Genomic DNA, 23,103 nt, shown 5'->3' on the forward strand with positions numbered 1-23,103 from the left:
GCAACAGAGTGTTATTTTCTAATAGCTGGCTGAAGTGCTCACAGCCAATGCTATACTGCTCTGCCAGTGCGGGGGCTTGTGGCCAGATGGAAGATCAGAGCAGAGTGATTTGCTACAACCTGACACGGAAAACTTACTTGATTTATGAGAGCAAAAAATCTAGTCTTTCCTCAGAATTGGAATGTGCTGTTTTAACTCTGTGAAGTTACCACAAAGGGCAAAGATTGGATAGGTGTGTCTTCTCCCTGGAAATACTGTGTATTACCTGAAACTTGTATGATGTAGTTTACTGCCTCAGAGATTTTCTGTGAGCAAAACAAATGTCTTGGTGTATTGACAGCAACAAAACGAAGATAACAGTAATTTTAAATCACTAGCTTTAAAGGAAAAGCTGGAAAGCTTTAAAGGAGGAGGGGGTGTGTGGAGTGACTATTTTTCAGGCATTACAGCACTAGAGAACTCAGTGCTGTGTCCTGCAGTGCTTCACCTGACTAATTCAGTTGGAAATAAAAGACATGTAAACTGTTGTTACTACCAAAATTTCCTTTGCCTACACTGGCTGTTTTTCCTGTCTACCTTGCTCATCCACAGATGCTCCTGAGTGTTTGCTCATTTACCTGGCTGTTGCTCCCTGTGGAGCTGGGTGCTCACTGGGAGCACAGGGGTACTTGGTTCATCTCCCAGCTCAGCAGCAGACTCCTTGGGAAGGTAACTTCTGTTTTCCTGCATGATGTCAAGTGTTCTGGATGATCTTGGGGCAACTTGAAGTGTTGCTGTGATTCATGACGTGATAATTAGGTGGGCCTCTGAAAGAGTATGGTGTGACTCTGGACCTGGGTAGTAAAGCATCAGTTGGCTCAGGCAGTGCTGCATTACCCTTGCCAGTGAGAGCTTGGAGAGCAGGGAATATTATGCTGATGTTGCCTTCATCATAGTGTCTTGGGTCCATACTCATCAGAGCATGGGAAGGATAGTGCTCATAAAGATGGCAGAGAGACAAATGTATGCAATATTGTGATGTATAAGAGATGTGTCATCTCTTTGGGAACTGGAATAACTCCTCTGGAAAATACCTGCTGGAATAACTCCTTTAGAAAACATCTACGATCTCTGCTTCAAGGCTTACAGTGAGAGGCACTTGGCTATGTCCATTGAGAATATGTTTCAGGAGCAAGGTACCTGTCATATTTCAAACACACTCTGTGTTTCCCAAAGCCCTGGAATGGTTTCATGTTCAGAATCACTGGGGAAGTACTGGAATCAGTGCATGTAACCAGTGCTACGTCTAAATCAAATTTGTGTGTGTATAATTGTAAATATGAAATTAAATATATTCTCTGAGAAGAAACCTCTTCAATGGTAAGTTTGAAATAATGACAAATCTGATTAAAATTTAAACTTTCCCTGACCATTTAATAGCACTTAAATGAAAAAGTATTTACCAGTGGAGATTTGGCTAGGGCTTTAAAGGAAAATGAAAGTGCTCTAACCACAGGAAATCAATGGCTTAATTGTCTGGAAAAAAGAGTTCAGTGCTGTGCCAGGATAACCAGTGAGAGCAATAGCCTATTCTGCAGGTGTAGGGAGAATATTTGTCATTTAAGTTTTACAACAATATCAGTTCCATGACAGGTAACTTGTGAAGTTGTTAGACTGATTGAGAACTGAGAATTCCCTGTAGCTTGGGCTGCGGAGGGATTGAAGAAAGATTAAATGAAGGATGGTGAGTTGTTCTCTTTACTCTGGTAGAACCAGTCAACTTACTTTCTTTCAGTACAGACTATACTATTTCACAAACAGTTTTAAATGTAAGGTTTGTTAAATCCACTTTCTTCTCTCAGTAAGCCATCAACTTTGGGGCACTTTAGGTCGCAAATAGATGCAGATTCTGCAGATTGTAACTGGGTTTCAGATTTCCTTCAAGGACAGCTTGACATAAAGTAAAAGTTAAACAGAAAAAACACAACAAAACAAAAGAAGAAACAAGCAAACAAACCCCACCCTAACTTCAGTAAAAAGGAAAGCCATAATTCATTCATGTAAAAATGACAAAAAATGAAGATTGAATAAATGTGTAATTTATTATGTAAGTGCTTAGTTGAATGGATGGTGATGTATCTTTGGCAACTTTGCATGCTGAACTTTAGTGTATCGTCGGTAGCTTTTCGTAGTTCCTAAGCAGGGAGAATCAGTCCTTTTGCGGGCATGACGGCTAAAAATAGAAATCAAGTTTAAAGCTGTTGACCTTAATCAAGGTTTCATATTTCAGACTTCTAATCATTTTGATTCAATTACAACTGTTGAAACCATTAAAATATTTGTGCAGTTTGTAATAGTGTCTGAATTATGAGTGAATGATCAGAATCAGGCAGCCTCTGGGTGTTGTGGGAGCTGCTCCTGTGCCCTCTGGTGAGGTTTAGCATGTCCCACATAGAACCTGTGCTTGTTTCTGTGATGTCTGAAGTTTTGGTGGCTCTGTGCCACAAGCGACTGTTTGAGCTGGTGCTGTTATCTCTAGTTGCATGTTCAGTGCTGGGTATCGGCATTGCTCCTTAGCCTGACTTGTGCAAAAGTTAACTAATGTTGCAGGCATATGGTTGTCAGGGTTAATGCTGGTGTAATGAAGATGAGATCAGTGTAGAGTTCAGGAACACCTAAAACAGGAGTGGGAAGGGAGTAACTATTGATACTGTCCAATGGTTGTTTTGTTTTTTAAATATATTTATGTATAAAAACATAGAATCCACAAGGGTAATTCGAGTATTGAAGCTTGTGCATATATTAGCTGGAGGCAGCTTATCTGGCAGATTTGCTAGGTTTTGAGTACATGATGATGGATAAGGGCATGGCAGAGCTGTAGCCTTTTCTGTGAGTAAGGAGACATCTTGTATCAAGCAATAGGAATTGAGACTTCAAATAAATAGAATGATTGCAAGTTGTCAAGTGGAGTTTTGTTTGAAGAGAGAGCATGTGAACAAGAAATACAATATAACCTTAATTTAAAACCCCCAAAATATATGGGTGGGTGGTGGTACAGAGATGAAACTTGCTGACATTTCTTTTTGGTATTTTTTGTCTTGAAAGCAAGAGTAAGCAGTGTTCATATCTGCTTTAAAATATATTTTCAACAGCTTCTTGTGTTCAGTAGGACTTCACAGAATAACTCTTATCTGTTACAGGCACTGTCTGCTAATGCAAGAGTAGAGTCAGCAGCTGAAAGCAAAGATGCCTCTTACCACTGGTGGAGGTGGCTGTGCCTAATCTGTGTGCATCAGGAATTTGTGTGTTCCCTTCAATATAGGGAAGTTGTGAGTAGTTCTACATGTGCATGTCCTGCATGCCCTTGTGACATCAGGCATGATCTATCTGTGATCTATCAGGGCAGTTCTCTGCTTCCTGCTGTCCCTGGTAATATCTGGCCCTGGGTAGCTATGTGGGCACTAGCAAACAGAGGTCACTTTGTAATGCCTCGTGGGAAGACTCATGCAGCAAAGTCTTTCCTCCTTTTCAGGGTTACCATCAAATGCCTTTGATCATGTCTCTGTTGATAACGGTTTTGTTTCATGGAGCTACTGCCCAAATGTTTGCAGCTCAGTGTCCTTACCACATTACGGGTCTTGCCTCAAACTAGGAGGGGGTGAAGCTATTTTCTGGCTTAAGGGGAAGGAAAAAAATAACTGTTGACTGGGCTCAGAAGAATGAAAACTCAGGCAAGATTAGCACATTGTGGTCCTATCTCCTAACTTCCAAGTTCACTCTTTGCCTTTAAACAGTTCCACAAGTCTCACCTCAGTGCCCATCAAGATCATGGAGCAGATCCTCTCTGAAAAAAAAGAGGTGATTTGTGACAGCCCAAATGGCTTCACTAAGGGCAAATTGTGCCTGACAAATCTGTTGGCCTTTTACAGGGCAGTGGGATTGGGTGTACCATCAGCAAGTTTGCTGATGAAGTCAAGCTGATTGGTGTGGGGGCTTACAGGAGACATAAGGAGGAACTCTTTATCAGGGAATGGTGAGATAGGTAATGGTTTTAAACTGTCAGAGGGTAGATTTAGATATTAGGAAGAAATTCTATACTGTGAAGGTCATGAGACACTGGTACAGGTTGCCCTGAGAAGTTGTGGCTGCCCCATGCATGGAAGTGTTCAAATCCAAGTAGGATGGAGCTTTGAGCAACCTGGTCTAGTGGAAGGGGTTGGAACTAGATGATCTTTAAGGTCTCTTCCAACCTAAACTGTTCTGTGATTCTATGAAGCAGCAGTAAGCTCTGGGCAGTGGTAGGGCACTGAGATGTCCCGCATCTAGAAACCAGATTCCTCCACCATTTTGCAGAATAATGTAAGCCCCAAGAAACAGCCATCCTGGGTCACAGCAGAAAGTCACCTGGATCTGTCTCTGGCAGCAGTGCCCAGGGAAGAACGCAAGAGTGGGGGAAGCAAGTATAGGTGTTTCAAAGCAAGAAAATCAGAGAGCCGGACTCCTGTCTATAGCTCAGGGTGTCCAAGCTGAGCTGTCTGTGACAGGTCTTTAATCAGACACTTTGAATTTGGGCATTAGGGTCAATTGGTCATTTGCCGAGGTGAGGAGCTCCGCAGAGGGCACCGGAGTGTGGGGAAGTGGCAGCGTCCCAGAGCCGCGCTCCTGAAGGACTGGGGCCACGAAGCAGCCCGGGGCCCCGCCGCGCCGCACCCAGACCCGCAGTGACCGACGGGGGTGTTCAAAGCCCACCCAGGGAGCTCGAGCGGCCGAGCCCGTGAAGCCGGCCCTGGGCGTGGGGCAGCCGCGGTCCCCGAGGAGGTGCGCAGGAGTGGCAGGGGAAACCAAGCACGCGGTATCTGCCTGCAGTGAGTGCCAGAGCCCGTGGGTGATGCTGGGTGGTGGTTGTGTAACATGGGCCCAGGGTGATGATTCGCTTGGCGTGGTGGCAAAGCTATGGGAAGAGGTGGAATGGCTAATTCAGAGCTCAAGGGAATCTGAGGAGGATGTTGACTGGTGGAGCTGTTCTCTACCATCCCTGTGAGAAGCAAGCCAGCCACCCACCCAAAACAAAGGGACTTAGGAATTCCCTACCCTCTTTGCCACCAGGCAGATGGAGAGGACCTGGGAGACGGGAGGTTGGAAGCAGGCTACTCCTTGGAGTAGGTGGCGTATTAGCCCCCAGTTTATGTCACCTTCCCAAGTACATACAGCAGATTGGAGGCCCTGGTATTTGAGGATCAGGAAAATGAGGAAAATGATGAAGTGGACAAGGGATCATCCAAGTTAGAAGAGTTGCCATGGAAGAGTCAGAGAATTGCCTTGTATTGCTGCCAACTCTACTAGGAAAAGAGTGGCTGTGGTTAGTGACTCCATCCTCAGGGGAACAGAGGGCCCCATATATCTACTCGACCTGACTCACAGGGGACTCTGCTGCCTCCCTGGGGCCAGGGTGAGGGATGTTACCAGAAAACTCACTTCTCTGGTACAGCCCTGCGACTGCTATCTTTTATTAGTCCTCCAGGTAGGCAATGAGGAAATCTCTTCAACAGGAAGCCTGAGGAGACTCAAGGACTTCAGGGCTTTAGAATGACTGGTCCAGGGTTCGGGAGCCCAAGTAGATTTCTCGTCCCTCCTGCCAGTCACAAACAATTGCAGTGATGGTGTCAGAAAAATCTTGCAGATTAATTTCTGGCTTTGGGACTGCTGTCAGCATCAGAACCTTGGGGTTTTTGACCATGGGTCAGTCTGCATGGCACCAGGCCTGCTGGTGACCCACAGGGTATGCTTGTCCCAAAGAGGGAAAAGAATTCTAGCCCAGGAGCTAGCAGAGCTCATAGGCAGGGCTTTAAAACTACATTCAAAAAGGGAAGGGGATAAAATCAGGCTCACTAGAAATTAGCCAGGGGATAGCATGCAGCTGTTGAAGGCCAGATCCACAGAGCAAGTTAAATGCATCTATGCCAATGCCCACAGTATGAGCAACAAACAGGAGGAGCTCGAAGCCATTGTGCAGCAGGAAAATCATGACATAGTCACCATCACAGGAGCATGGTGGAACGATTGGCATGATTGGAGTGCTGCAACGGATGGCTACAGGCTTTTCAGAAGGGATAGGTAAGGAAAAAGAGGTATTGAGGTTATGTTTTATGTCAGGGAGTGCATTGACTGCCTTGACCTCAATGTTGTGAGTGAGAGGGCTGAATGTTTGTGGGTGAAGAACAGGGGGAAAGCCAACTAAGCAGATAGGAGTCTGTTAAAGACCACCTACCCAGGATGAAGCTACAGATGAAGGAGGATGGAGAAGGGAGGTGGCTGGTCTCTTTTCCCAAGTAGCAAGTGACAGGACAAGAGGAAATGGCCTCAAGCTGTGCATGGGGAGGTTTAGATTGGATATTAGGAAGAATTTCTTCACTGCGAGGGTGATCAGGCATTGCAATAGGCTGCCCAGGGAAGTGGTGGAATCACCACAGTATTCGATAAACGTGTAGATGAGACCCTTGGTGATATGGCTTAGTGGTGGTCTTGGCAGTCCTGAGGTAAAGGTTGGACCTGATCTTAAAGGTCTTTTTGAATCTAGTTGATTCTATGATTCCAGTTCACCCTCTCTTGCTAAGTTGTAATTTGCCCCCTTAAGAACCTTTGACGTTAGCCTGAAAAAATATCTAAACAGTTGGGATGTGTCAGAGACTTCTCTTGAGATGGGCTCCAGGTCATTGCATGCCAGAGAGCCAGGAAGTATTTGATGCAAGCCAGGACAGAAAGATTAAACACATGTCTCTGGTCTCTGGAGCATGATGTCTTCTGTAGCTGGGTTTGAGGGGAGCCTTGTAGCACTAATTGGAGTTACACTGCAGCTGACAGTCCTGTTGTTATTCAAGTTAATGCTTAGAGGTCCTGTTGTGCTCAGCAACACATGAAAAATAAACATCAACATCTTGTAAAAGATGGTCCCTGGTCAAAAGAAGAGGCAAAAAAAAAAAAAAAAATCAACCTGACAAGGAAAGTGGGGCACAAGCAGACAAAATCTTTTGCCTGAGGTTTCATTTGCAGTTCATTTGTGGAGAGGGAGATGGAGCTTTGGTCTCTGCTGGTGGTGCTGGTGCCTTCTTTGCTTAAACTGTACTTTCCTGGGCTCCCATGTTAGACAAGTCAAGAGAAAGAAATCTGTGCAATGGCCACAATACTCAAAGAGAAGGTTTTTTTGTGTCTTCTGAGCTTGAAGAGTAGATTTAGATGTAGCCTACTGAGATCACATCCTCTCACCAGTGTAATGCTGCCACTTCTGATGGCAGTGACAACCTTTGTTTCAGGGGGCAAGAGTACAGTCTGAATACCAATATATGACTTAAGTATCGTTGATGTTGTTCAACGGGCCTGATGAAGATTTGGTGGTATTGGGTTGTACACCACTGCGCAGGCTCACTGGAGGCAGTGTTGTGTGTATGCTTCTGCATCTACTCTGTTTTGTCTTTTGTGCTGCTTGTCATCTGTGCTGAAAACATGTTTGACTGCAGCGTAGATACGACTTCAGATACACGCTTCCTCCTGCATTCCTACATAATTAAGAGATGAAATGCGTTCCTGTGCATCTGTGCTCCTGTTTATGGTACTGTACTCTCTAGGGATGCAAATGAGTGGTAAGACTGGGTCAGTCCAGTAGTCTGTCTAGCTTGTTTTCTTTTTTGCAATAGCCAAGAACACCTGCTGAACCAGCCAACACCAATCCACAAAAGTCAAGGGAAAAGAAGGATTCATTTGCATTGTTATTACTAAGGCTTCTAGCTTGTTCTTGCTTTATGATTGAATTTGTTTTTCTAGGAAGAATCTTTGCTGTTATGAGTCACTCTGGCTTAAAAGAAGGATTTCACTTTCAGCTGCCTTTTGCCTTAAAAGGTGATGTTGCTTCTGGTATTTGTCAAGTTAGGAGGAAAAAAAATCTAAAAATGATCAGGCAGCTCTCTTCTCAACAAACACTTGATATCTACCTCCTTAGTTCTTTGTTTTAGAAAAACCAAAATAAACCTATGTTTAGGGAATTCATTGCTAATTCTCCTTTGGGGCCTGCTTGATTTGTGTGGCAGTGCAATCTCAGACAGCAACACTCCTGCGCGTAAGAGGGATGTAGCCTGCTTTCTGTTGTGCTAGATTTCTAGAGCATCTGGAAAGTAGTGTCATTAAGCACCTAAGCAAAAGCTATGAGTTACCCTTTGACAAGCCATGCACAGTGGTCTGCACATGGAAAAAGGGTTGTTTTTTCAAAAGGGCTTGTCTACAGTGCAGGCTTTACTCTTGCTTCTGTAGGCAGAACTAAACTGTTGGCTGATTATGCATGTGAGTATAGTTCTAACCTTACTTTTCCCTGTACAGCATCACTCCATGCAATTTTGCCATTCCCAGCAGAAGGTGCTTTTCATTTGCATGTATTTGTTGCATAAACTGCTCCCACCAGCGAAGCTTGCTGCTTTGGCATTTGTCAGGCATAGAAACTTGAATGATTAGAAGTATTTATTAATTTTACTCTCCTTTTCCAAGACCTTCTCCCTGTACAGGAAACAAGCTTGTTCTCTCTTCTGAATGCTTTCTGTGTATTGTTCCCTGGGGCAGCAGAGCTTGTTCCTTGGGATGCTGGTGGAGCATAAATTACAGGGTACTGTTCTGTAGGCACTCTTTACCTGGGCTTTTCTCTGCATGCTGAGCATGCCTTAGTCTCTTTCCATTTTATGTTCATTCTCACTTCATTAGTTTGTGTGTGGATTCAGTGAGAAGAAGTCACCTCTTTTAAATGTTATTTTTCCAATCTTCATTTGTTGACCTGAGTTTCATTTTAGTAACAAATTTCATTGAGGTTGAAAAGTGTGTGGGGTAGTACAGAGAGGAGAGGATTGTGAAGTAGGGAGCTGTAATCTTGCATTGAAAAATCTGTACCTGAAGTGACTTCTGATCACTGACTGCCTGTTTTACTCATGAATCTGTTGGTTTCTGTCTTGCAGTGGTATTGCTGAAGCTGGCTGTTACTGCTGTGGGGGATCAAAAGCTACTTCCAACTGCACCTTGTGTGTCAACTGCAAAACCACCAGTCAGAGTGAGTTTCTCCTACATGCACTCTGTTTTTGCCAGTGAGGATTTGTTAGCTGTTGTCTGTGATAAGAATCTTTTTCTCTATTTACATTTTGTCAGTTCATGTACTACTGCAGAAAGATTTGATTTTTCAGTCCCAAGCTAAATACATACATAACTTTCCCCTCCCACCCCAAAAGCTCATGCAGGACGTTCAACATTGCAAACTCCTCTTTCTTGGCCACCTGTACACCTTGTGGAGGAATGATGACTTAAGGCTGCGTGCTTTGATTGTGTTCTGGTTATTCATCCAATGGCCAAGATGAGAATTTGTGAGAACAGCTTCAGAAAAAAAAATATATAAATAAAGGGAGGAAAGAAAATTATTGCTTGTGTGCAGAAGATCAAACTTCCCTACCGCTCCGAGTGCCAAAAGCAAACACATCATATGTGTGTGGCATCTAGTCACAGGCAGTGCGTATGAAAGCAGGGAGGGGGGGGCGCGTGTCTTGCTGCTGGAGTGTTCACAAGTCTGTTCCTAGGTATCCTCTTAAAACAAGAGGTGGGAATTCTCTCAGCAGTGTGCCAGAGCTAGCTAATTCAGAGCTATTTGGATACCAAACAGAAACTCTGGAAAATCTTCATTCCCACAAACTCTTTTATTTTCTACTTTAAAGAAATACAGTGAAGAAAATGCTTCCCTACCCCTACCAGCTGTCTGTGAATGTCCACATAACTTGCCTGTGATTCTTCTGTCAATGATTCTCTCCTGGCAATAACTCAGTAAAATACACTCAAGTGATTTTAATACTTCTCACCCTTTAAAATGATGGCATAAGAATTTCTTGCAAAGCTGTCTCTGGTTTTCAGACAGTTATTTACCTGTCTTGTCTTGGTTGGGAGAACTGAATATGTCAGTCATATGTCTCCTGTGAGGAATCCCTCTAAGTCTAGAATGGCAGGAACAAAGCTATGCATGTGCAAGTGTTTGCTTGGAGAAAAACTTGAAGACTCAATAAACAAAAAATATTGGTAAGTGCTTGAGGGAGCATAGGACACTTGTACAATTAAATGGCATCAAATGTTGATGTTGTATACATTTTGGGTTATGGGGCTGGGCATAGGAGAAGTAATTGTGCTAAGGTAAATGATTCTGCTAAGAACTAGTAACACTAGCAGGAGGAAGCAATGCTTTAAAAGGAAAAGATCCCAGAATCACTGTCAAAAGGTTATAGAAAAAGAATTGGACACAATGTGTATTTTTCTAGCCCTTGTCAATATTGCAGATGCACAAATTATATATGACTTGTAAAATAGGAGAGGTTGCTTCTAGTGTGCTGGTATGTTTTGCCTGGAAGGGTAAAGTGGGGTTGCAGCATACATAGAGAATAATACCTTTCAGAAATTGAATATTGAATGAAAGTAATAATTGTAATCAAAAGTAGTTAAAAGTGAGACCGAGTTGAAGGAAAAAACAACTACTTAGCTGGAAGACTACTTCCAGTGCTATAGACATGGCCTGAGACATGTTTTATGTATTAGGAATATAGATCAAGGCCATGGGTTTACCGTGCATTACAACTCTTCTTCCTGGTCACTGTAATCAAAACTTCTTAACTCTTAGAATTCCACTCCATTCTCTGTGGCCCAGGTACAAAGCGCTTGGTGCTGGTGTGATGGGGAACGCCACAGCGTATGAAGTGGTTAGCTTGTCCCTTCTTTCATTCTGGTTTGGCATTGTGCAGAAGTGACTCTTATAATAGCAAAAAAAGCTAAAAAGCTGTGGGGAGCTCAGTCTCTGTACTCTCCTCTGAGAGAAAGTAAACCTGCAAGTGAGCTTTGCTGCTAAAGACCATGATTTTGTAACAGAGGTTGCCTGTGAATTCCACTCCCTCTTGTTTCCCCTGTTCATCACTTAGTTTCTTGATACTGTCTGCAGACACTTTCTCTGATGGATGGATCTTACTGTGGACCATGAATTTTGGTTGGGTGAAGTGCAGGAAGGATAAAGGGTTTAAGTGAGATGTGTCTTGTGTCAGCTGACAGAGAACACTGCTCAAAGGAGAAGCTTCTTGGTGCATGGACAGATACTTAGCTGAATCTACTAGCTATGACAAAGACATGCTGGTTTATATCAACTAGCATTCCTGACAAATCATTTCAAATGATTGTGGTTGTCTTAAGAGAGTCATTGTAAGGGGTGTCACTGGGATCAGTGACTGTACACACAATCTCAGATACATTAAGTGCTGTAAAGGAGCTCTAGACATTGTGTTTCTGCAAAGAAGCAGCCTAGGCTGCTCTTTGAAGATTTTGCCTTTCAGATCAAATGCAGGGTTGCTTCCACACACTTAACCCTGCTTTCTCTTGAGTCAGTGTCCATTCCCTTGTGATTCTTTTCAGTCCCCTGAGAAAGTTGAATCCCTGTTCAACCCACAGAAGCCACCTCTACTTGCATCTGTTAAAATTAGATGGCAGCAAAGGGTGAGGTTGCAGAAAAATTATGTCAAAGGCTTTTCCTATGCTGTAACATTTTGCTCCTGCACCCTTGAGAAGGCAGGAGTCTGCAATTGTACCTGCTTGAGCAAAGTTTGCTGTGGAGCAGCCCTGATATGATGCTGGGTGCATAGTAAGTACTGCACTGACAGTCCTGCTGGTGCAGTTGCTTCTAACCTTGACCCACACTATCCTTGACTTTTATCTCTGACTTGCTTTTTCTTTTGTTTAGCCACCAGACTTTCAGTCAGCTGCACAAGTGCATGTTGGCTGGTAGGCGTGTTGAAAGGTCTGGCAACTAATTTAGAACTCTGCAAGTCCAGTTTCAGCTCCCTGGTCTGCTTGCAGATTCCCTCTGAGATTCTCTTTCAGATTCCCTCTGAGAATTCAGTAGCATAGCTTAGTCTTTGTGCCAGTGTCCTTTCTGTTAAAGGACACTTTCCACCTTGGAAAGGAATTGAGGGTAAACATGGAGCCAGTGAATGCTCTAGTAAAATGGTTGGAGAAGTAATGTAAGTATTAACCAGGATGTCTTTCTTTAATATTTCTCTACAGCCCAAATAGTATCCCTGAAGTCTTTCTAGCAGTCAAAATGAGATGATGAGCACTGTGTATAGGTGGGAAATGCAGCCATGCCAGAGATACAGAGGTGTGAGCATGAGATCCTAGCATCCCCTGTCCCAGTGGTCACCAAGTGTGTCTCATTTCTGAGTGAAAATGCTTGCTTGGACCTGGGACACCAGAAGTTGCAAACAACTTGGTTTCATGTTCCTTACCTGGGGTTCCAGTAGCAGGTACTGCTTTGTTCTTCATGTGGCTTTGCCTTGTATAGTCAAATCTGCTTAACTCAGCTGACCTGCCTGTGGTGTGTTGGCTTTCAGCATTTACTTTAGGATTACCTTGTTTTCCAGATGTCACCAGGCGATGCCCTTTTCTGACCCTGGCCATTTCATGGCTGCACAGCCTACCTCAAAATAGTTGCTGTCCCAGCTGTGTCAATGAGTAGGATCTTGATAGGATTGACAGCTATAAAACATTCCCTCTGAACTCTGAGATGAAAGTGAGGCATCTCCTTTCTCTTTCCAGAGGGCTTATCTTCTGTAAGAGGAGGGAGGTGGTTTTCTGTTTTAAAATGTAACTCATACCAGGTATCATAGCAGTGTCTATAGCACCCCACAGCAGCATGCTGTGATGCCTCATGCTATGGGAAACTGGGAATATGGGAATGAAAGGCAACTCTGCCAAGAGACTTCTGTCTGCATCAATAGGGTAGTACATGTGACTCTTATGGCATTACCTGAATCTCACTGGTGGTGCAGTGGAAAAGAAATAGGGTAAAATCAAGTTAGGGTTAAAATATTCAGATTGCAAGGACACTCCCTGAGGTTTGATGTACTTGTTTGCTATGTTGGTGTAGTGTGGGGAACAGAGTAGATTAAAGAAGTTTGGCTCTGCGCTGCAAATATATGAGCCAACCTTGCTTTGGCTCCCAGCCCAGGGTGAAAAGGATGGCTGATCACCATGCTCTTTCAGTGTTGACAGCTATGGCTGTCAGGCGCAGATGTGACTTGGGTCTAAGACTGGGATAACAGTGTGAGTGCTTTTTAGTGAGAAGGTAGATCTTAGGAGATAATCTGTTCCACAGTAAAGGAAAACAACAGAAATATGTTTGTGTTCTCTTGGTGCATTTTTCTTAATTCTTTTTTTCATATTTGTTCCTAGGATGCAAGGACATTGCTCAAATATGCCACTATTTAACAATCTTGTACTCTATCTTTGTTTAACAGTTTCATAACCTGTTCCTCCTTATGCCAAAGCCAGTTACCTTACCTGCAAGGAAGCAGGCATTTCTGGGAAACCACTGGCTCTGCAGGAGCAAGTCTGCATGTTTGATCCTTATGAAAATATTTTGAAGAACTGAACAAGAAAGTGATGTAGGAATTTAGTGAGCAGATTAATTGCATTCCTGTTTCAGGCTGTTTATTCATAGCTTTAACTTTTATAAGGCAAAAAGGAGGCTATTTTTAGCTTGCTTTTTTTCCCTCCATATTAACCTAAACAACCTCTCCTCTTGGAGGAGAGGGTGGAGTTGGAAGGAAGGAAGGGTGGAATTGAAACTGCTTCATTAAATGGTTTCAAGATCATCAAACACACAATTTTGTTTTCACATTACAGTTCTGAGCACACAAGGGTCTCTTTATGCTTTCCAAAGAGGGAAAGCTTTGTGTATAGAGGGGGAGAGCGAGGTCATCTGCGACAATGAAGTGGTTATGGAAGGCTTATGACTTTTGCTTCCTGAGTACTTTTTTTCTAGTTACTTCTGTCAGGGTTAGTCTTGCTTCCGAGGAATGGTGTAGCTTGGTGATATTTTGTTCTTGTGTTTTCCAACTCCCAGCAAATGCCTTGTATTGCAAGACAAAGAGAAAGATTCTGCTATAAGCTTGGAAGGTCATTCAGATGTTGCTAAGCTACTAATGAAAAAATGTTCTCCCTGAGATCCCCATGTATGTGTGGTAAGAGATGGAACCTGACCTAAAGAGATGAGACTAAGGCTAGCAGGTGAACTGTCAGAAAGGTAACCAAGCTCTCTTGAGTCCTAGTATGTGTGTTTTGATAATTTTATTGTAGGCTGCTTCTGAAGTAGAGAGAGCAAGAGCAACTCCAACAGCTTCCTTACTAGGTTGATGTGACTTTGACTGTAACTGTCATATGATTACTGACTTCAGTGTGCTGCAGAAAGGGTTGCTGAATCCAGGGCCTGTGGATCTAGTCTCTAGAAAAGAGACATGCTTTGAGACTGGCCACTGCAGAGCGCAGCTGCTTTATTATTTATCTGAATCTCTTCGACCTTAATGTTGGTTCTTTGGCACCTGTTGGTTTCCTGTCCCTCTGTTTTTAAGAGCTGAAGGATCTTCACAGTCAAGAGGAGGCCATGAAGTCAAGAGGGCTGGAGCATCTTTCCTATGAAGACAGAGAGAGTTGGGCTTGTTCAGCCTGGAGCAGACTCAGGGGAGACCTTAGATCAGCCTTCCAATACCTAAAGGGAGCCTAGAAAAAATCTGGGGAGAGACTTTTTAGGAGGGCATATCTTGTTAGGACAAGGCAGAATGGCTTTAAACTGAGCTAGGAGAGATTTAAATTTGTGATATTACGAAGAAGTTCTTTACTATGGGGGTAGTGAGGCACTAAACCAGGTTGTCCCAAGAAGTTGTGGCTGCCCCATCCCTGGCAGCGTTCAAGGCCAGGTTGAACAGGGGCTTTGAGCAGCATGGTCCAGTGGAAGGTGTCCCTGCCCATGGCAGGGGGGTTGGAACTAGGTGATCTTTAAGGTCCCTGCCAACCCAAACCATTCTATGATTCTGTGAACTGTGAAGTCCACCTCTGGTGGTGGTAAAGTAGAGAGCTGCTTGTGCTGTCCTGTCTGACTGCACAGGCTACTCAAGGTTGGATCCTAAAGTAGCTCTTCTTACCATGTGTTCCTCTTATTGCATGTTCTGAGCTGTTGGAGAACTGATGAAAAATAGAGGTTCCATTTGTAAAGAAAAACCCCACATTTCTGTTTTAGAAATAAGCAGCAAGGAAAATAAAACCCATATAAATCCTAGTTTTCCAGTACTAACTGGTTACCAAGTTATTGAACTCTGTGTATGAGCTCAGAGGTGGAAGGGACAACCTGACTTTCCAAGCCTGAGTCCTAGGGAAGACTGCCTGCTGCTGAGGGGCAGATGCGCTGCATGGAGCAGGAGCCCTTTCTGTGCACTCTTAGATTCTTTCTTTATCTGCTTTCTTCTCCTCCTTGCACTGGAAGGCTGCCCCAGATCACGAGTGCTCCATACTCAGATTTTTCTAGGAGCATTCATGGTTGGTATATCTCATTTCTCCACCAAGAGAATTCTATGGTTTAAATAGCTCTTTTCTTGCTGCTCCGTTCCTCATGTGTATTTGCAGGCGGTGAACCTGCCCCTTACAAGGCTGTGGTTTGCCAGCTTAAACAACCTGCGCTTTCTTGTGGTAGATCTCTTACCAACATTTTAATGTGCCTATTCTTTATTCAGTTAATCGTCTTTGAATTTTGGTGTGACCAGAACTGCTCACAGTATGAGTGTTTGGGAAGGGCTGCTTTCATTAGCACTAGTTTACATTTAACCATTAACTATGGCTTAAACTAGATCATGTATTTGAGAAGGATCTTCTGGTCTTGCTTTGAAGACATCAAATGTCTTCAAATGAATGGTAACTCTCTGCTCAAGGGGAATTCTGTCACTGGTTGTTTACTTTGATGTTTAAAGAGGTGCTGACGCATGGAATCAGACTCTACAACTCGAGGAGAGTTATAAAGCAGGTATGTTTATTATGGCGCCGGGTGCAAGGGGGGGATCACTCCTCCTAACTTGCACACTGAGGGGTAAAGCGAACAGACATTTATTATACACAAACATACATATTCATTAGATTTCTGGGAATAGGCGAGGAATATTACAGCTAGTTGCAGGAACTCATTATCATAAGTCTCGTCCTCTTGGTTCTTGTGCGCTGCTCTCCGGTGGTCATGGGCAGGGGTCTTGAGGATGAAGTAAGCAGTCTTCCTCATGATGTGCTTTTCACCTTTGGTGCAGTTGGGTGCCTCAGTAACCACAAAACTAGCTGAAACCAGCCATATCAGGGATTTCTGAAGACATCTGTAACTTTCTGAAGAGCAGCTCCTGTAATTATTTCCCAATAATCATCTAGGACTAAACTAGTGATAGCTGACATAGTTTTAGAACCTTATGACCTTCATATAAAATTTATTGCAAACAAAACGGGATGTGTAGACAAAGAGTATCCAAAGCTAGCAGATGTTCAGGATGCACTGTATCCAAACCAACTGATAAGTAGAAGAACGGGAAGAAATAATTCACTTATGTTAGTAGCGTTACTAAACTCTGTTATCTTACCACAGACTTACAACACAGACATTGTTCTCTATCTTAGACCTAAGTTAAGCTAAAAGTACTTCAATCCTATGTTTTCCAGGCACTAGCTTTCCTCATATCAGTACCGTAATTTGAATAGGCTGCCTTTAACCACTGCATCTTGAAATGCCTGACTTTTTTAGCTTACAGAGGCTTTCGTTACTAGAAGTCTGGTTTTTCTTAAAAGTGCTCTTATACTTGAAGACTGTGTAAAGCAATTAGAAATTTACTAGGAGTCTGAATTCCAGAAACTGAGCATTCCTATTCCAAGAAAAGGTCCCTTTTAAGGTATCTTTGAGTATCCAAAAATGGCTCACTATCAGCTTCCATCTCCGGATGACACTGGGCACTGCACCAGCAACCATATATGCAAAGAATGAAAATAAAGTCCATTATTTATGACCCTCTCTCTGAGCTTCCCTGGCTTGTGCAAGGAGAGTGGAACTACTTGGAAATACTTTGCCTCCCTCTGGATTTCTGGCTTCTTTGAAGGTTGTCTTGATCTTTATGAATAATCTTTGGTTTATATGTTTGATTTCTTGCCAGCAAACTAAATCCTTCTATAATGTGCATTCCTTCAGGCTTTGTATATCATGAAGATTTGAGGGATTTCTCCCCCTGTTCGCTGTAGTGCTGTTTTTCTTCTGTTAGCACTGAAGTATAGCAGAATGTGGTTTTGAGCAAGGCTTAGCCTGCCATGCACAAAGTCAGGGTTTGTCACTAGGCTGTGCTGCAAGCGCTCTGTCTGTAAATGAACTGCGCAATTGTTCCCTCTATCTGCCTTTAAACTGGGGGCAATGACACTTTGCTTGGCCCAGTGGAGCTCTTGTGCTTTTGTATGATACACTTCTGATGATACACTCTGACTGCTTAGCCATTGGGCTTACGGTGATGGTAGCACAGGGCTGCTAGTGAAGTTCAGCTCGTGGTCCCTAAAACCCACCTGAAGTGATGATCTGGCTGACATTAACAAGTCTCACAGTTAGGAGTGCTCACCTTAGGGTGCTGGTCAGGCTGGCTGTGGTTTTCTTTTCCATTCCTTGTGTTCTCCAAGTCTTGTTTTTTTTGTTCCATACTGTCTCTTGTAATATGCTCAAACTCAGTGACATCTAACACTTTTTGGAATAATGGACTGCAGCCAAACATGAAGTTTCTGGCAGACTGAGCTCCTCACTTACCATACATTACTGTTCTCCTATTCAGGATGACTTAATTTTGTTTATTGCAGGGGCTACAAACATTTATTATGGCCATTTATATGTGAACCAATGTGTTACTCTTAGCATAGCTAAGATTGACTTTAGAAGGTCTGGTTTTTTTCCGCTTCACGGTGCCTTACACTAAAGTCTTGATTAAAGGTATAGTAATACAAATACATTTGTCCTAAAATCAATTGAGTGAATGTCCCATACTTCTTAAAAACTTAAATGCCAATGGAGACAAGCTGCTTTCTGGGTTTTAACTGAAATCCTATGAGAAAATTAATTGCTCTTTCCTTACTCTTCTCTTGGTGTTTTAGTTCAGAGCTAGATGATTTTGACAAAATACTTCCAGGTGTTTAATTTCCATTATCATAATTTTATTTATAATAATTAAGAAATCTTTTTACAATGGCAAGCTTTTGCCTTTAGAAAATGCCTGTAAGCCCCTCCTGCCAGATTACACTGCCAGTATATGTATGTGATTTATCAGATATGTATGTTAAGAAATCACGTATCTTTAAGTGCATTCATCTTCACTAAGGTGGAAGCCACCTTTGTGCTCCAGGCATCCTTTACATCATTTGAAGTATATCAGAAACTTAGCATCTAAAATAACTTGCCATGCATCCATTGACCATGAATGATTTTTCACATGTGCAATTATAGTGCCTTATACCTTCTCTTTCCAATATGTTTTTGAGGAGAAAATGCTCTCTGCTTTTGAAAGTATTGTTTTTGTGCTCTGTCACATGTCACATTAGTCCACTGTGCAGTTCTCTCCTAGTCACTTGCTATAAACCTTTTAAAGTGCAATTGCATCATTTATATACATTCGGAAAAAGAAAGATGAAGATCTCTGTACCAGTCTATTTTTGTTATCCTCCATGGAAGATAGGAAAAAATCAGGTTAGTGTACTGGAAAGTAATTAGCATTTGAAATGGAGGTTGAGATTGGACACTTTCTCATGTGTACTGAAGTCCCCTTGCCTTTCATTTATAGGAGTAATCTCTCAGTTTTAATAAATGACTGCTTCTGAGTCCTGAAGCAGCTTCGCCATAGTTATTTATTCTTTCCAAAGGAGGTCAGTGTCTGGTTTATTTTGAGTTGAGAAGTTAGCCCAGCCCTCTGTATTTAATCTTGAATGTGGGCAAGCAAACAGCCTCTTCTTTGGCATTTGGTCTGAATAAGGCTTATTTTATTTGTTTGTACCACAGCAGTGTTCAAGAGCCCCAACTGGCAACTCATGCTATATAAACACTTGTACTTCAGGACAAGAAAATCATCTCTAATCAGACAGGCTTCAGCCCGTGTGGAATAAATGACCACTACATTAGTAAATGCTCTTGCCTGAATAGAGACTTTATTCTAGTTGTGCCCAACCCTTCCAGATGGAGGGAAGACACAGTTTCTATTACAGGCTGGTGAGAGCTGGATTATTTGTGTACACAGTACAGTGGGTCTGTCTATAGTAGTTGTCTAACGTTTCCTGGTTGTGGACAATGCACATAGGATGCTTCTTTTCCTGAGTAGGACATGGGGAAAGATGTTGACCACCTGTGGGCTGCTGGCATCCTGGTGAAGGTGGCCCAATCCTCCTGTGCTTTTCCCAGAGAACCCTTTGAAAATGAACAGGGAGAGGAGCTGTGGTTTGTGTGGTCTGATCTTCAACCTGTTCACGACCTCCTGTATCATGGGGCAAAAGTTGACAGGAGAAGGGTAAGGGAACAACTCCAGGGTTCCCTTTCTGTCAGAGGCTGGTAAGTTAGGGCTATATGAGCTCTTCTGCCAGGCCATGGATTTGGACACCTGCAGTCTTCATCATTAGTACTATTTTAGGACTCATCTGCCTTGTTTACCAATAAGAAAGTATGTTCTAACAGAAATCTGGGGCTTGTAATCTTCCTCTCCTCTTTAAGCTGCATTTAAACCTAGGATTAGGAGCTGAGAGACAGCTCTGTTGTCATTAATCTAATGGAGAATTATTTTGTAACAGCAAAACTGTTTTGTGAATTTTCCTCCAGTGACAGTTCATGCTCTTAATCATCACTGAAGTCCTGTTTGTATCAACCTGCAGGCTCAGGAATAGTGTTGCTCTGCCTTGCATTTTGCTTGCCCTTTAAAGGCTATCTGCAACTGTAAGGGCTGCATCTTAATTCATTCTAATTGGTGTCATAGATTGTATAGAAGCTTGAGACATGTATTTGCATTCTCCAGAGTAAGATTTCCAGCTGTCATAGTGAGAAGTGGATTCATTTTTGCAAACCTTGTGTCTGTACTTGAGTCTCAAGTGAGGTGCTGCAATGATTTTGATGCTTCAAAAAGTAAATCCACCACTAGGTTCAGATGCCTACAAACTAGCTGTCTGCATCTGAGTTATATGGACTCTCCTTCCAGTCAGGAAAGAGAAATAGATATTTTAGGACACAGTTCATCTGACCCTGGTTTAGACCACTGCTTTAAAAACAGATGAACCTTGCCCTGCAGGTGCCTATTTCTCTCCATTGACTATAGCAGCAGTCTGGGCAGCTAGCACAGATGTTGGTTTTAACATTTGCTCAAGTGAATCACATACAAAGTATTTCCAGTTTTCAATTTAAATGATTAAGCATTTCAGTAAAGTGTAGTCCCCAACAAGCAAATACATCCCGGGACCCAGGGAGCTGGGTGTATGATTTAACTTTTTCTACTTTTAATCTCCATCTCTTTATCTAGAGAATGAAAATTATTCCATTGTGAGAGGAGCACTGGCCTTTAGAAAGCTTCTTTTATCTACACAGATACTTTCTGTGGTGTTTTTCCACTTTTGATTATCCATCACAGAGCTGGATTGACTTCAGAAAGGCCTTGTATGGAACTCTGAGGCACATTTATTTCTTTGACCAGTAAATCAGTATTATAGTTTCCTGGGGACTGGAAAAGAGGGTATTATTATGGAGTTATACTAAGTCCACTTTCCTGAATGCTGAATTTCCAAGGAAAAGATATAAATCTCCTTTGTGAAGGCAAAGCAGCTATGTGAAACAGACTTCAGGGGCCTCATTCTCTTTGTGCTTATGCTTGCTTGCCTCTCTTTTCTACCTTCTTCCATTTCCTCAGGTGCTATGGTATATTACTTAATCTCCTTTGAGGTAAGTTGAGCTTCTTTGTCACTTTATGGAACACATTGGTATTCAGAAGAGCTTTTTCTTGTGTCAGAGCCAATATTTTGTTTCTTTGTCACACAAATCTTCTTTGAACTCTTCGGCTAATATTGTTCTTTTCGAATGTCTTTTATGGCCTGTGATACATTGAGTGTTGCTTCCCTCCCCAGTAATTTGGGGGGTTTTACTCATTACTTGTACATCCATTTTATGAAGCAGTAAAGCCTATTTACAAAGGAAAGTGAAGCTGGTTACAGGGGCTTGATGGAAGCAACAGTAGGAAGCACACGCTCTCAAGTCATGTTTGTTGTATAGATGAGGTCTAGCACGGAGCAGAGAGCCACAAATTCTGTGGCTTTTCAGGATCCTTCTGGTTGTGCTTAGATATTCTCTTCTACAATGTGTCTGGGAAGAGTTGTGCTGAGGATAGCTGGAAAGGGTTTAGCTGAGCGGGGCTGGGGAGGAAAGGGTGGCAATGAACTGTGGTCCTGTTCTCCCTTCTGGTGCTAGAGGACTGGAAATCCCTGCAGCTTTGTCACATTTGTGTGTCTTTTTCCCTCCACCATTCTTTGTCTGCTTTCACTGCAGACTATTTCAAGAAGAAATTTTATTCCTGCAATGACAGTACAAATGATTCTCCCCAACCCCTGTTTTTTGGGAGAAGCTTCTCTCTGCATTCTACAGTCATTTTAAGAGACATAGGTGGAGTTTCAGTGACTGGATTTAGTTTTCGTGTTACTTTCCTTCCCTTCCCTCATCACCTTAGTCATAGTTTTGACATGGTCTTATTGTCTGTGTGTTTTAGAAGGCTAGGAATTCACGTGGCGTGCAAGGGAGAAAGGATGTTTTACCTGCATTTCAAGTATTTATCAGTGTTTTCACATGTGGAAGCTCTTGCTCTGTTTCTGCCAGGATCTTATCCACAGCAGATTTTGACTGTGGAGCTGACATTTGTGGGGCATAATACACCGAGCATGAGGGTGGTTTGTGGAGCAAAGAGGGGATCTGAGCTGCTGCTTTGATTCTGGTCCGTACCCCTTGAAGTTCTAGGGAGAAAATATGCTGGGTTGCCTAGGTATTATGGTAGGGAGGGATTAAGAAAAGTGGACAGCTCACTGTGGCTGTCAGAAGAATGTTCATTTTTGTTTGCCTGGGAATATTGTTCGGGAGCCCCCTTGCTTTTGTCATAGATTAAATGTGACTTGACATAGTTCTGTGATTTTGACATAGATTGAAATGTAGTCTGTCTGGGTTTCATCTCACATGCACAGGGCCTGGGTAAGATGTTGACCTGTGATTCAGGACTGGTGTTGTGAGTGTGTCGTGGCATCTCATTAGCAGAGTTGTCTTGTTCACAGATGTTCTCTTAAAGGATACATCTAACTTGTCACATCTGGGCCAGTGGGTCACTGATTCAAGAGCTTCACTCAGTGCTGTTGGTTATTTGCAGTGCAGTGCAAAGCACACCTTTAAAATAACATCTATTTCACAGCAGTCCACATTTTGATAACTCCCAGCCTTCTATTTAATCTAGTCTTAGTTTTGCATCTCCCTGTTGGTGCTCTCCTGGCCTTACAAGAACTCTGTCCAACCAGAACTGGGAATGATCACTCTTTGTGATCAGTTCAGCAAGTTTTGATTCTCTGCTTTGAAAGTGATAGAAATCTAGTACATAGGTAGCAAATCCAGCCACTTAAGCAAACAAAACCACTCAACAGAGCAGATTTTTCAAGATGAAGTAAAGCTCTGACGGGAAGGCAGCAGAAGGAGAGAGTTGGTGGTGGTAAAATCTGACAAGTTAATTTATTTTTGATGTTTTAATTGGATAGGTTGGGAGACAGGGAAAAAAAAGATGGTGCTGGAGACAAGAAGTCCAAAAGAGTCGTGGAGTCCTGGGAGAGGGGGAGGGAAAGCAATTGTAAACATGACCAGCAAAATAATCTACTTCACGTGAAAGGTCTATTTAAATGTAAATTACCCAAAGTGATTTTTTTTTTGTGTGTGTGTGGAATTTTTAGCAGCACAATGTAGACAGACAGAAGTACTTTTCCGCTTATTTAAATATGTGATGCAGATAGCTGTAGAGAGCTATAAACATCCCCATCTACCTCCTCACACCCACTTCTTTCCTTTAGGCTCCTTGGAGCTGTTCCCTGCAGCAACACTTTCAGGTAGTGACAGTTCGGATATTCACTTCAGTCACCAGAGCCCTGTCAGGGCCAATTAGCATCCTAATGACTGGCATGTACCATCTTGATAGGAGTCTGTGCTCT

At 42.7% G+C, this 23,103-nt stretch overlaps 1 protein-coding gene across 7 annotated transcripts in view; it reads left to right on the forward strand.

The window, feature by feature from the left end:
• The window catches only part of TSPAN4 (tetraspanin 4), a 470,914-nt gene that overhangs the window by 65,965 nt on the left and 381,846 nt on the right, over positions 1-23,103 (forward strand). For 5 of the 7 annotated variants that reach the window (XM_065682689.1, XM_065682684.1, XM_065682686.1 and 2 more), the window contains one exon: positions 8,970-9,061. The exons of 1 other annotated variant lie outside the window; for it this stretch is intronic. The gene's annotated coding sequence lies outside the window, so the exon portion shown is untranslated. Of the gene's footprint in view, positions 1-7,823; positions 7,873-8,969; positions 9,062-23,103 lie in introns of those variants that run through there. One more of the 7 variants, XM_065682688.1, reaches the window with a different exon arrangement.

Source organism: Lathamus discolor, chromosome 6 (assembly GCF_037157495.1).
Source record: "Lathamus discolor isolate bLatDis1 chromosome 6, bLatDis1.hap1, whole genome shotgun sequence".
NCBI classification, from domain to species: Eukaryota; Metazoa; Chordata; class Aves; order Psittaciformes; family Psittacidae; genus Lathamus; species Lathamus discolor.